Here is an 11,528-nt window from a genome sequence, read left to right on the forward strand (position 1 = left end):
ATATCCCAAAGGTACCATGGTTCTAGAGAAAAGTAACATTCAGAGATATTAATCTAGATTCATCTTATTTTCCTGCCTTTCTCCTGGATAGGCATCCAAATGGGAAGTAAGTGCATCAGGACAAGTGAGGTAAGTAGAAAAACAGAAATAGCTGATCAGTAGTTCTAGATCTCCCCAAATCTCAATCTCTCAGAAGAATTTCTCAGGAGGATATACAATCTTCTTAGAGAATTTCTTGGAGACTATTAAAAGAGAGAGAGAGAACTTTAGATATTAAGAGTTCCCCCCCCCAAAAAAAAACATGAAAGAAGGGAGGGCTCTCTCAGAGTTCTGAGACGTAAAGAGGGAGAGAGATGTAAAGACCCAAAAAAGGGAGATCCATGCCTTGCTTCCTGGCAGTCACCAAGGAAGCCATAACACCCTGCAGGTGTGTGTGTAGTATGTGCAGGTAGGTGGGTACACAGGAGACGTCACGAAGATTGTGATCTGAACACTACAGTTGAGAGAGTTGTGATGGCAAAATGCTGGGTGCCACAGTACCAGTCATGTGGCCTACTACTCCATGACCAGAAGGCCCCTCTGCCAACGCTGGGGCATGCTACGATTCTCCCAGACCACAGTTCTGGGCAGTGCTAGAGCGCTAAGGATGGTGGAGGCCAACTACTTGACCTTCACAAGAAAGAGCATGATGAAAACAGAAATAAAAGTTGCTTTTAGTGAATAAAGAGGGAAGATTCCTGTCTCGCGGCTGTTCTCACTGATGGGGATACTCATCTTCTTGGCTTGGATGAAACAGACCAAAGCAAAATGAGACTTTAGTAATTCTGTCTCCCCACTCTGGATTGATCGTGGAAAGGAAACTGTAACAGTGAAAGCCCTCTACACTCCTTTAAAAAAATTATCAGAACAGTTTTTCAAGTCTCTTTGTGTTCATGGCATTCATTTTCTTATGCTATTTTCCAGGGCCCATGACACAGCTCTCTGTGTGTATTCCCAGGCTACCACACAGCTCTCTGTGTGTATTCCCAGGCTAGACCCTTCCCTTTGTCTGCTTTCTTGTAGGTGTGCTTCAAGTAGAAGTGCCGCCTTGCTTGGTCATTTGTTCAGCTTGTGACTTACATTTCATAATAAATCTGACCTACCTGAGCTCTTGAATTTAGTCAATAGTGATAAACTGACAGCTATGGATACGTTTCATCTTAAAGTGAAAGTAAGTGTGGGAGGGGACGAAAACGCCAAGTCACCCAAACTGAGTCTAGGATGTCACTACCCTTTGCCCTCTTCATTTTTTTTTTGGAATTAGAAGAGCAATTCCTTCCAGAAAGGAGTTCAGTGATGTAATGGACAAAGCGAGGGTGTCAGGCGACCTGGATCTATTCTTAGTTGTGCTACTGAGCAGGAGTGACCTTGGACGAGTCATTTTTCACATCCTAATCTCACTGTTTTCTACTGTACAATAAGAAAACTACCTTGTCATTTCCTTACAGAATTTGTGTGTAATAATTATGAATGGTGATTAAGAACACATGTTTTCTTTAGCAAGCTGTCATAGTCTTTCTTAAGAAACGGTGATTTTTGTGAAGTTAAAATTCTTCAAATATTCTTAAGGATTAAAATTAATATATGTTTGCAGATCTTAAAATTGGGACTAGCTTATGAAAAAACCACAAAGTGGACTTAACGCAAAGACAGTACTATCCACTCAAGAATGTTCTCACCTTATTTACCTGGGACTTGAATGGGTAGCAAAACCAGAACTCAAAAGCCCTGCCAGTCGGCTATGGGTAAGCAGTAGAGGATGCTACGGAAGAAGCAGATACGTGGAGATGAGGACACTGTCAAACAAGGCCAGGACTGCTGCCAATTCTATAAATTCATTCCACTTTCTGCAGATCTGTTAGTTTAATTTCTTTTTGCAAAGCTTTCCAAATATGCGCCAGGCTTAGAAATTTGTCCAAAGTGACTGCCTTCATCTAAAAAGAGAACAGATGACCATTTTAAAGAGTATAAAAGCTTTTTTTTTTTTACTAGATCTGTACTCAAAATATTGCACTATATTTATGGCTTATCCTGCTTTAAAGTAAAATAAATTAAAACCAGGAGTATTCTCACTGCCCTACTAGGGCATAGAAAGTAGAATGTAAGCCTTGCAAGTGGGCAACACACTAACCAGAATCTACTTAGATTTGTGCCCTTGAGCAAGCACACTAAGCTCTCTGAGTCCTGGTCCTTCTGTATAAGAGGTTCAGTGCCAATTGCTTTCTGCACATGAGGAGTCAGCAGAGCTAATAACTGAGGCAAGGTTTCTAAATCTTCTATGCTAGCACAGGATGAGCCCAGGCTGATGAGGTAACAGTCACTTCTCACTGCCTGCCCTTAGACTGACTATCTTCTAAGAACTTTTTCTTTATTAGAACATCAGGGTGCATGAACTATGTCCTGGAATGGCAAAAATCCAGCTCTGTTAGTATTCACAGGGCTTAGAGCACCAAGGCACGCTTCTTGACAATGAACACAGCAAAGCGGAAGTCTACAGTTTTACATGTTACCTCTAACGGAGAGATTCTCAGTCTGTGGGTTGCATATGAGAAATCCTGCATATCAGATATTTACATGATGATCCATAACAGTGACAAAATGACAGTTATGAAGTAGCAACTAAATGATTTTATAGTTGGGGGGACACACCACAACATGAAGAATTGTATTTAAAGGGTTGCAGCATTAGGAAGGTTGAGAACCACTCCTATAGTACGCACAAACTATTCTCTAGGTAGAAGACAAGATATTGTATTCTCAAGGAACAAGGAAATTTTACTTAGCACCTCTTGAGGCCTGAATGCATGTAAAAACAATGTTTATTTCTCTCAGAGGAGAATGGTCATTAACTATCATCATAGCAATTATTCCAAAATAATTTCTACCTCCTAATTCAGCAATTTTACACCATCAAAGTGCAAAATCCTTGCATTTTCATGCTTAGAAAAACTAATTTAGGACAACCAATGCTGTTACACAGAGAAACTCTGTCTCAAAAAACAAAACCAAAAAATAAAAAACAAAAAACTGGGACTCTAGAGAGAGATATGGCATTTGTGGGAACACTCAGAGATCAATGGTAGTACTATGGTCACCTGTACACACCTAGAAGAGTGCCTCCTCGTCTATAGGTGACACGGTCCATTCACACAATTTCATGTGGACTTCATTGGCATGAGTGTCAGGTTTTAAGAAATCAGAATTACTACAAGGAATGGGTTAATGGGGAAGACTTTTTCTACAAACCAAGAAGGTTCTTGTTCTTTTTGAAACATCTGTCATTTTTCCTATGTTGGTATCACAGGAAATAGCATCAAGCCTGGATGAGTGTGAGTAGCTGTCCTCATGGGCTCAGAGCAGAACAGCTGGATGAGTGTGATTAGATGTCCACGTGGGCTCAGAGCAGAACAGCTGGATGAGTGTGAACAGATGTCCACGTGGGCACAGAGCAGAGCAGCTGGATGAGTGTGAGTAGATGTCCACGTGGGCTTAGAGCAGAACAGCTGGATGAGTGTGAACAGATGTCCACGTGGGCACAGAGCAGAACAGCTGGATGAGTGTGAGTAGATGTTCACGTGGGCTCAGAGCAGAACATCTGAGTGTGAGTAGATGTTCACGTGGGCTCAGAGCAGAACAGCTGGATGAGTGTGAACAGATGTCCATGTGGACTTAGAGCAGAACAGCTGGATGAGCGTGAGTAGCTGTCCACATGGGCTCAGAGGAGAACAGCTGTGGCTGAAGGCTTGTTTAATAGCACTGCTCTATTTGATGGTTTTTTTTAATGTATCAATGTTGGGGTCATTTATGTCCACTGTACTTCTTTCCCCCAGAACATGCCCTAGAGCCCTCTCATTGAGAAGGGAAAGCTCAGGGCAGGGATGTGAGAATTGGACCTGTCAGCTGCGACATAATGCTATTTCCTGGGCTGCTCTTTATCTATCCTCTCCAGTCTGCTGCTTCTCAATTAATGTCTCAACCCTGGTGGATAACATAAATGCTAAAACGTCCTGCCAACCTCAACATTCTACCCTCAACAGCTTGTCACTTGGAAGACCAAAGAAAAATGTGTTCAATTCGAAGTATATCGGTATTTAACAATGATCTGTGACACTTTGGATAGGAGTACAGGGATGAATAGTAATAAAATAGAAAACAAAAGAGTCAGTTTTGATTAAGGCAGGGAAACAAGAGATGTGCTGGTTTGGAGAAGGGAAAATAAAAAGGACTTGGCTAGACGCTTATTTCTTGCAGAAAATTTCAGAGATTTGTTCAGTTTCAGTAGGGAGGCCCAATGAAGGAACAATTCTTCCCATAACCACAGAGGCACTAGGGTAGGATATGTTCGAGGACTGGGTGAGTACAGAAAACCACTGATTACTCCACTGTCTTGAGATTGCTTTTACTCTTCACCAAAAGACCCAGAAACTGCAAGGAAGACAGCCCATTCCTGAGTTTTCAGCCTTTTATGCTGCTGAGTTCAGCAGGTCGTACTCACTCTACCTCCTCCAACTACAGTAATTATTGTTTTACCGGGCACACGGATCACTGCTTTGTCTGCAGTTCAGACCCTAAACACGAGGATGTTTCATTTCCTTCCAGAGGCCAGCCTGTTGGTGCAGGCTCACATTCGCTTCTCGCGGTTTAGCATCTCTGCGATGATCAAGCACGTTGGATGAATGCCAACACACAGGCTGAGACCCGCTAAGAATTAAGCTGATTTTAAACCAAATACTATGTACATCCAAAAAAACATAGCAGGTGTTAAACAAATGTGGCCCAGAAGAGATTACGGACAACTCCAAACATGATCAAACCGCCAACAGTGGAATCACTGCAAGTTCTTCGACATCCCTGACGACGTTTCTCGCTTACACAAATAAAGTTTCAATTTAAAATATCAAAAGCAAGGTCACCTGGAACCCAGTCCAGTCTGCAATGATATGCATGAACCCAGAGCTTCAACATAACGACCGTGGAGCACTTTTGCCAGGTCAGAGAAAGATATTCCTCAGTTCTCCATCAACCATGTTGACCACCATCATACCAAGTCCCAAAGTGCCCCCAGTTTCTACTTCTCTTCCTTTGCCCCACCGATTTTTATCTGGATATGGCAGAAGATTAGGATATGAAACTCAACCATCAGTTATCAGAAGGTCTATAGCACCCCACCCTCTTGACCAAAGCATTTTCATCTAGGCAAGCCATACCTGTGCATAAAGGACTTATCAAGAGCAATTCTTCCCTGGGACTTTTTGCTTAGGACTTGGGTTCTGGAACTAGAAGGATGTGAATCTAGAGTTTATGAAGGCGCTGGGAGGGCAGGGTTGGGAATGGAACAGAGTGAGATCAACAGGGGAGGGAGAAGCAGAGCTAAAAGAGACCTGGTAGAAATACCCAAAGACAAAGAGCTAGAGAGCAGGATGGCAACTGCAGGACCCCCTAAAACTTGGGAGCCATCTGGAGTAGAACAGCTTCCGCACCAGGATATTAGGTACCAGTTGGCTCAGTCATGTGAGACCCAAATGCTCATCCTTTTGTTTAGGATACTTTCTGTTGGACTTCTATCCCACACAATAAAAACCATCCTACTAATATAAAGGACAACAAACTCCAGATATCCAAGTACTCCCCTCCGCAAAGCAGATGGAATGATGTGAACTTCTTGGGATAAGAGATACGAACTACATAGTTATTCAGTGGTTCTGTCTAGTATGTAGTCTTAGAAGAGAATCATGCTGCCACACAATAAGTTATTTCAGGGCCGTGATTTAGAGAGGCTTCAGTTCCCACAGACATTTGAAGCAAAGCTATTTGACTTCCCCTGGGTAGAAGCCAATACAGTCACTAATGAGTCTGCAGAAGGCACAACCTATCAAGACAGTGTGGTGAAGAGCCAGTAAGAAAAGCACAGCCTAGGACAGGCCCGAAGACCAGAGAGAAGTCCCCCCAAAGACCAGAGAGAAGTTTCCCCAAAGGCTTCATCAGCTTTAATGTATCCTAACCAAAAGCTTGCTAAGCATTTGCACAGGCTGGAGTTCCTACGACAAGGCTGCTTAAACACAGATAGCTTCAATTGTTAGGACCCTTAAGAGACAATCCCATCGGGAACCTGAAGGTGACCATTCCCTGTTGGCATATGTACTGAGATCTAAAACAAACAGAGAAAGAGAGAAGACACACATTTTGGGGCCTTTGTTATTCTTGTTGGCTAGTATTACTAAAAGCAATGATCACTAATTCCACCATTCCCATGTGCCAGGAAATTACTAAGCATCTTACTTACATTATTTTATTTCCATCTACAACTTCCCTACATGAAGAGAGAGAGAGAGAGAGAGAGAGAGAGAGAGAGAGAGAGAGAGAGAGAGAGATTATCTGTATTTCTCAGATGAGAAGTCAAGTTCAAGAAGTTGACTTACAAAAATCATTCAACTAAGGTTGGCCCAGGACTTGAAACTACACCTACTGGGTTTGTGAGTTTAGCCAGTATAACCCACTGTCAGGTTTTCACCATAGCTTCCCTCCAACGAGGCTACTATGCCCTAATTCCTGCAGTGTGCCTAGAAACCTGTTACTTGTTGATGCTGCACTAGATTGCATACCCCTGAGAGAAAGGAAGATGATTGTTTAGGTGTCTCTGGCTGAGGAGAATCGAGAGATTTGAAACACTCTAAAGCAATGATTCCACGATGAGGGGGTAATCTGATCTTCGATTCCCAGCTTTAATACTTTCCTCCTAAGAGAGGGCTAATAAATCAGAGATCTAATAGACCTTACAGCAAGCCCTGGAAAGAGCTAAGCAATGGTTGTCGAGTCTCAGAGGTATATCTAGAAAATGCCTTCTGATGTAAACAATAGAATTTATTTCTCTCTCTCTCTCTCTCTCTCTCTCTCTCTCTCTCTCTCTCTCTCTCTCTCTCTCTCTCTTTCTCTCTCTGTCAGATTCCCCCTATGGTGAAACACCACAGTGACACATACCCTGTCTGCAAGCATGAATACAAAGCAAGCTTTGGTACAACTGGAGTCACTGTGGGAGAAAGTCAGATGCTTTGCTGCTTGACCTGGTCTGCTCAAAGGCTTAACTCGTTATGGGTATAACTTGCCTTACACAGCTCTGTACTCAGACCCTGTATTCAGCCCACCATGACTGTGTCAGTGCCAACATCAAACTCTCTAGGAGTTAGTAAGCAGAAATGTTGAGGATTAAAACAGAAAGATTCATTTGGAAACCTCAGTTGCAAGTGGGAATATTGCCCTAGCACCCAACACACACGCATGCACACACACACACACACACACACACACACACACACACACACACACACACTGTTCCCAGCTAGTTGTCCTTGAGTTAAAACAAGGTTTGGTTGTGGCTTCTGGAGACAAGGACATTGCCCACTCTTGGAAAGAGGAGTGTCCGACACTTACACAAAGGAACAGAGACGGCCTTCAGGGAGCTAGAGTTCTGAATGGAGGAGAAGATGATGTTGTTTGTGATGGTTGTGATGATGACATGATGCCTGAAGAAAACGGTGATGCTGAATGCCACCTATAAATACAAGCACAGTGCAGCAACAGATACCCTCATTATTGCCAAGACAAACAGGAAGCAGCTTCTATTCTCAATCCAACTTCATTGCAGTATAATTGCATCGTTACGGGGGGCGGGGGGAGCCTTCTTCCCCTCATTGGCCCTCCAACCCTCCCAGCTTTCCTGAGCCAAGCTGGAATGAGACTGCACTGACAGGTCAAGAAGGTTAGGGCCTGAGAGTTAACGATGTGAGTTCTGTAGAGAGGGATGTTGGGGTGATTCTAGGGGCCACCAACGCACTTCCCAGCACCCAGCAGCCGGGCTGCAGAGCTGAAGGAACCAACTCGACAGAGAGGAAGCTAAGGTAGGAGCTTATCAGCGCTGACCAGAACCCTAAAGCCGGGGACACCGAGCGGGCAGTCTCTGGCTGGGAAGAAGACGTGGGGCAGACGGCCAGGAAGAAGACTCTTTTACCTGACTAGCTACAGCAGGAGTAGCAGCGGCTGCGAGGATGCCTCCGCGCTCCAGTCCAGAGTCAGAGCGGTGAAGCGGCCGCTGCGCCTTCCACCGCCGAGGCCCCGCCCCTTAGGCGCAAGCTCCGCCTCGCCAGCACGCGCCTACCTGACAGGCTGTTTGGGGGAGGTGCGCGATGGACTGATAGACAGCTATGCTGACCAATAGAAATGTCTAGCGGCTGCTGTGCTAAGGATGGGAAGGCGGGCAGAAAGCCGCAGCGCCAAGTTAACTGACCTTGCTGAACCCTCACTGCCCGGCCTGGGACCTGCCTGCTGGGTCGGACGTGGTGGTTTTTAGGCTAGGCCTAAGTGAACGGCAAAGGTGACAACCTGTTTCTGGGGACCAGCCCCCTTGTTTGCTACCATTCCAGGGTGCGTGTTCTGGTCTGGCTGGCTGCAAGTGATGGGGGAGGGGAGCTGCTGACCTCAGTTTTGCCAAGGTTCCCTAGCTTTGGAGACATGGCCAGGTCTGGTGCCAGCGCCTCTTATTTCATTCTCTGTTATAATCTAAAACTGGCCAAAAAAAAAATAATATGGAAAAGTCAATAAACCAAACCTTTATGTTACTTCTCTAGCTGGTCTCTGCCCAACCTTCCAGCCCCTCCAAACTGCTCTTCCTGTAAACGACCCAAAAGCTAAGTGGGTTTAAACAGAAAAATATTCCGACTTTGGTGATGAACAGAAGGGGGACTGAGTTGGGGTGTCAAGGAGCCTGGGTCTTGCAAGGCTGCGAGCCTGCTTGTGTGACTTGCATAGCTGAAGCTCTTTGCAGTAATAATGCAGTGCTGGTAACTCAGTTCAGACCTTGATACTCAGAGACGCTGTTTTGTTCCAAATAAAGGTCCAACCACTGATGATTACAGCTCAAACCAGGAAAGCTTTCGTAAGAGGATTAGAGGTCTTAATGACATTGAGATGTGGGATGTGATTTGGGGATCTTTTCCAAGTAGGTAGGCAGGAAAGGGCAGCCTTTAATCCGCTCCCACATAAGTACAAAGCCCACCATCTGCTATTTAAAAATAGAGCTCTATCCTGAATAGTATAAAATGAAAAGTACGAAAATATTTGAGAAGGTATAAAGTGATTTTTCCTTCGAACATTTTTCTATAAATAATTTGTGAGAACTCTGATATATTCTTAAAATATTAGCTAAATGCCAATAGGTGTCAGATAGATAGAGATATTAATATTCCTCTTTAGTCCTCACATCTCTCCAAAGTGAATTCCACAGACAGATATGGAAATTTAGGCTTATAGGGGTTAAGTAATTGTCTAGCTAGAGTTCATATTAAATCAATACTTCTCAGTAATTATTACCAGGTAGAAGAATAAAATGCATTAACTCTTCTGATTTCCTTGGAAATACTTTCTTTTTCCCTGAAAAATATCCTACAGGAACTTAGTTTCTCTATGACCAACTCCTTCAAACTGCAATCTTCAAAGCACTTCTAAAGTCCAAGCATCACCTCAGAATGTGTTAGGAGCATTTGCAAGCCAGCTTTGCTCATGGGAGAGGCTGTGATTTAATATAAATGGGAAGGAAGTACATTTTTCTAGGGCTTGACCCCAGTTAGTTGCTAATTGATGTAGGGAAAAAAATCTTTAAAGTATTCTAACAAAATAGTTATTTGGTTACGAGAATTTAGTCCTAGTAAAGAAATAAAAAGGAATCTAATAACCAAAAGTCTTCACCCAGTATGGTTTCAACAAATTTCTAAAGAAATAAACCTTAATCTGACCTTTAATCAACCCACAAATGTCGTTCTTACCCGAGGAAAGCAGAATGAGGGAGGAGATGGTTTAATACATGTATGTTACTGAGACAAAATATCAGAGATAAAAATCTCAGAGGAGATAAGGCTAGAGAGATGACTCAGAACTTAGGAGCACTCAGTGCTCTTGCAGAGGACCAGGGTTCAGTTCCCAGCACAGTCATGCACATCCACTCCAATTCCTGGGGTTCCAGCACATGGTACACATACATAGATGCAGGCAAAATGCTCTTACACATTATATATGTATATATATATATATATATATATATATATATATATATATATATATATCAGAGCAAACTAAGTTCTTAGTTACTTATATATATCAGAGCAAACGGGAAAGTCTGCAATGCACAAATACCGTTGTGATTCTTTTATTATCAGCAATAGCAAGCAAAGCTACTGTCCACAAATCACAATGGTTTAATTTCCTATAGGAGAGAGAGAAGGAGAAGCTTAAGCCAGATGTATACCCAGATGTATTCATAGCACACAAATTTCTCTGCCCTAGTACGCTTTTTAAATAGCATTTTAAAGATTAATTTTAATGACCAAAGAGGTCATTGGATCCCCGGGATCTGGAGTTAGGAGTAGTTGTAAACCACCTGACATTAGTACTGAGATTGGAACTAAGGTCCTCTTGAAGAGCAACAAATATTCTTAACTGCTGAGCTCGGTCTCCATTCCCTCTATAGTAAACGAAACTCAAGGACCTAGTTATTTGGCTAAGTGACTAAGAGTTCTCTTTTTAAGAATAAGGTAAGCAGGCCAGGTCACTCAAATGCCGTTTTCTCTGTGAAGCCGTCCCCCATAAATTTCCAGTTCCCTATCATATTGCTTGTACTTACCCCACCATCCTCACTAAGGGCTGCCAATCTATTTGTTTCCTCCGCATATGCCCTTTTATTATGTCCACCAGCATAGTACCCCCGCCCCACAGGCCACACTGCGTTAAGTACTTTGAGTGAAGCAAACCATTTCTTCCTCAGGAATTCACTGTCTACGGTTTGTCATCGTATCCCTCACAAGTCCTTGTGTATATTAGAAGTGACTTACATTGCACAGTTGAATTGCTTTTTCCCTGAGGTGGGTGGGTGACTTCAAGGTGTGACTTAGAAGGACTGACTAATGAAAGAAGCACAGAAATAAGATGCATAGAGAAGAACAGGTACATTGGTGATATTATCCCAAAGGACTCTAAACCCAGCAGGGAAGCACAGAGATGGGAAATACCTGGGAACATGCTCTGTGATTGCCAGGTCCCACCTTGGCAGTTGTGACCAATCAGGAACAAGGATTGTCAGAAAGGGACTCCGTAGAATTGGTGTCTGGATACAAGGGACCAGCAGGGGTGATGAAGTACTGTCAGAGACTACTAAGGGGTATGAAGAGAAGTAGGAATGGCGCCAAATGGCTCTTCTAGAAAAAATATAGATTTGTTCATTTCCTTTGTCGGGGATGACACCACAGTAGATCATTCTAGAAAGAGCTCAACAGTTTATCCCTCCAACTAGCAACATGGTCCAGCTCAAATTGCTCAGCCAATCTTAACCTGATTCTGTATCTATCACTGACCAGGAACAAGAAGCAAGAAATGCAACATTCTGCAAGATCGATTTTGCATTTATTTCAATCTCCAGATAAACTATGGATGGGAGAGAAAGGCCA

At 43.3% G+C, this 11,528-nt stretch overlaps 1 protein-coding gene across 2 annotated transcripts in view; it reads right to left on the bottom strand.

The window, feature by feature from the left end:
- The window catches only part of Fmn1 (formin 1), a 366,255-nt gene extending 358,097 nt beyond the window's left edge, over positions 1 to 8,158 (bottom strand). For both annotated transcript variants that reach the window (XM_085696503.2, XM_085696502.2), the window contains exons 1-2: positions 8,045 to 8,158; positions 7,468 to 7,588 (exon numbers count right to left, since the gene is read on the bottom strand). The gene's annotated coding sequence lies outside the window, so the exon portion shown is untranslated. The remainder of the gene's footprint in view (positions 1 to 7,467; positions 7,589 to 8,044) is intronic.
- Between the last annotated feature and the right edge of the window lie 3,370 nt (positions 8,159 to 11,528).

The sequence above is a fragment of the Myodes glareolus genome, chromosome 10, assembly GCF_982192425.1.
Source record: "Myodes glareolus chromosome 10, mMyoGla1.1, whole genome shotgun sequence".
NCBI classification, from domain to species: Eukaryota; Metazoa; Chordata; class Mammalia; order Rodentia; family Cricetidae; genus Myodes; species Myodes glareolus.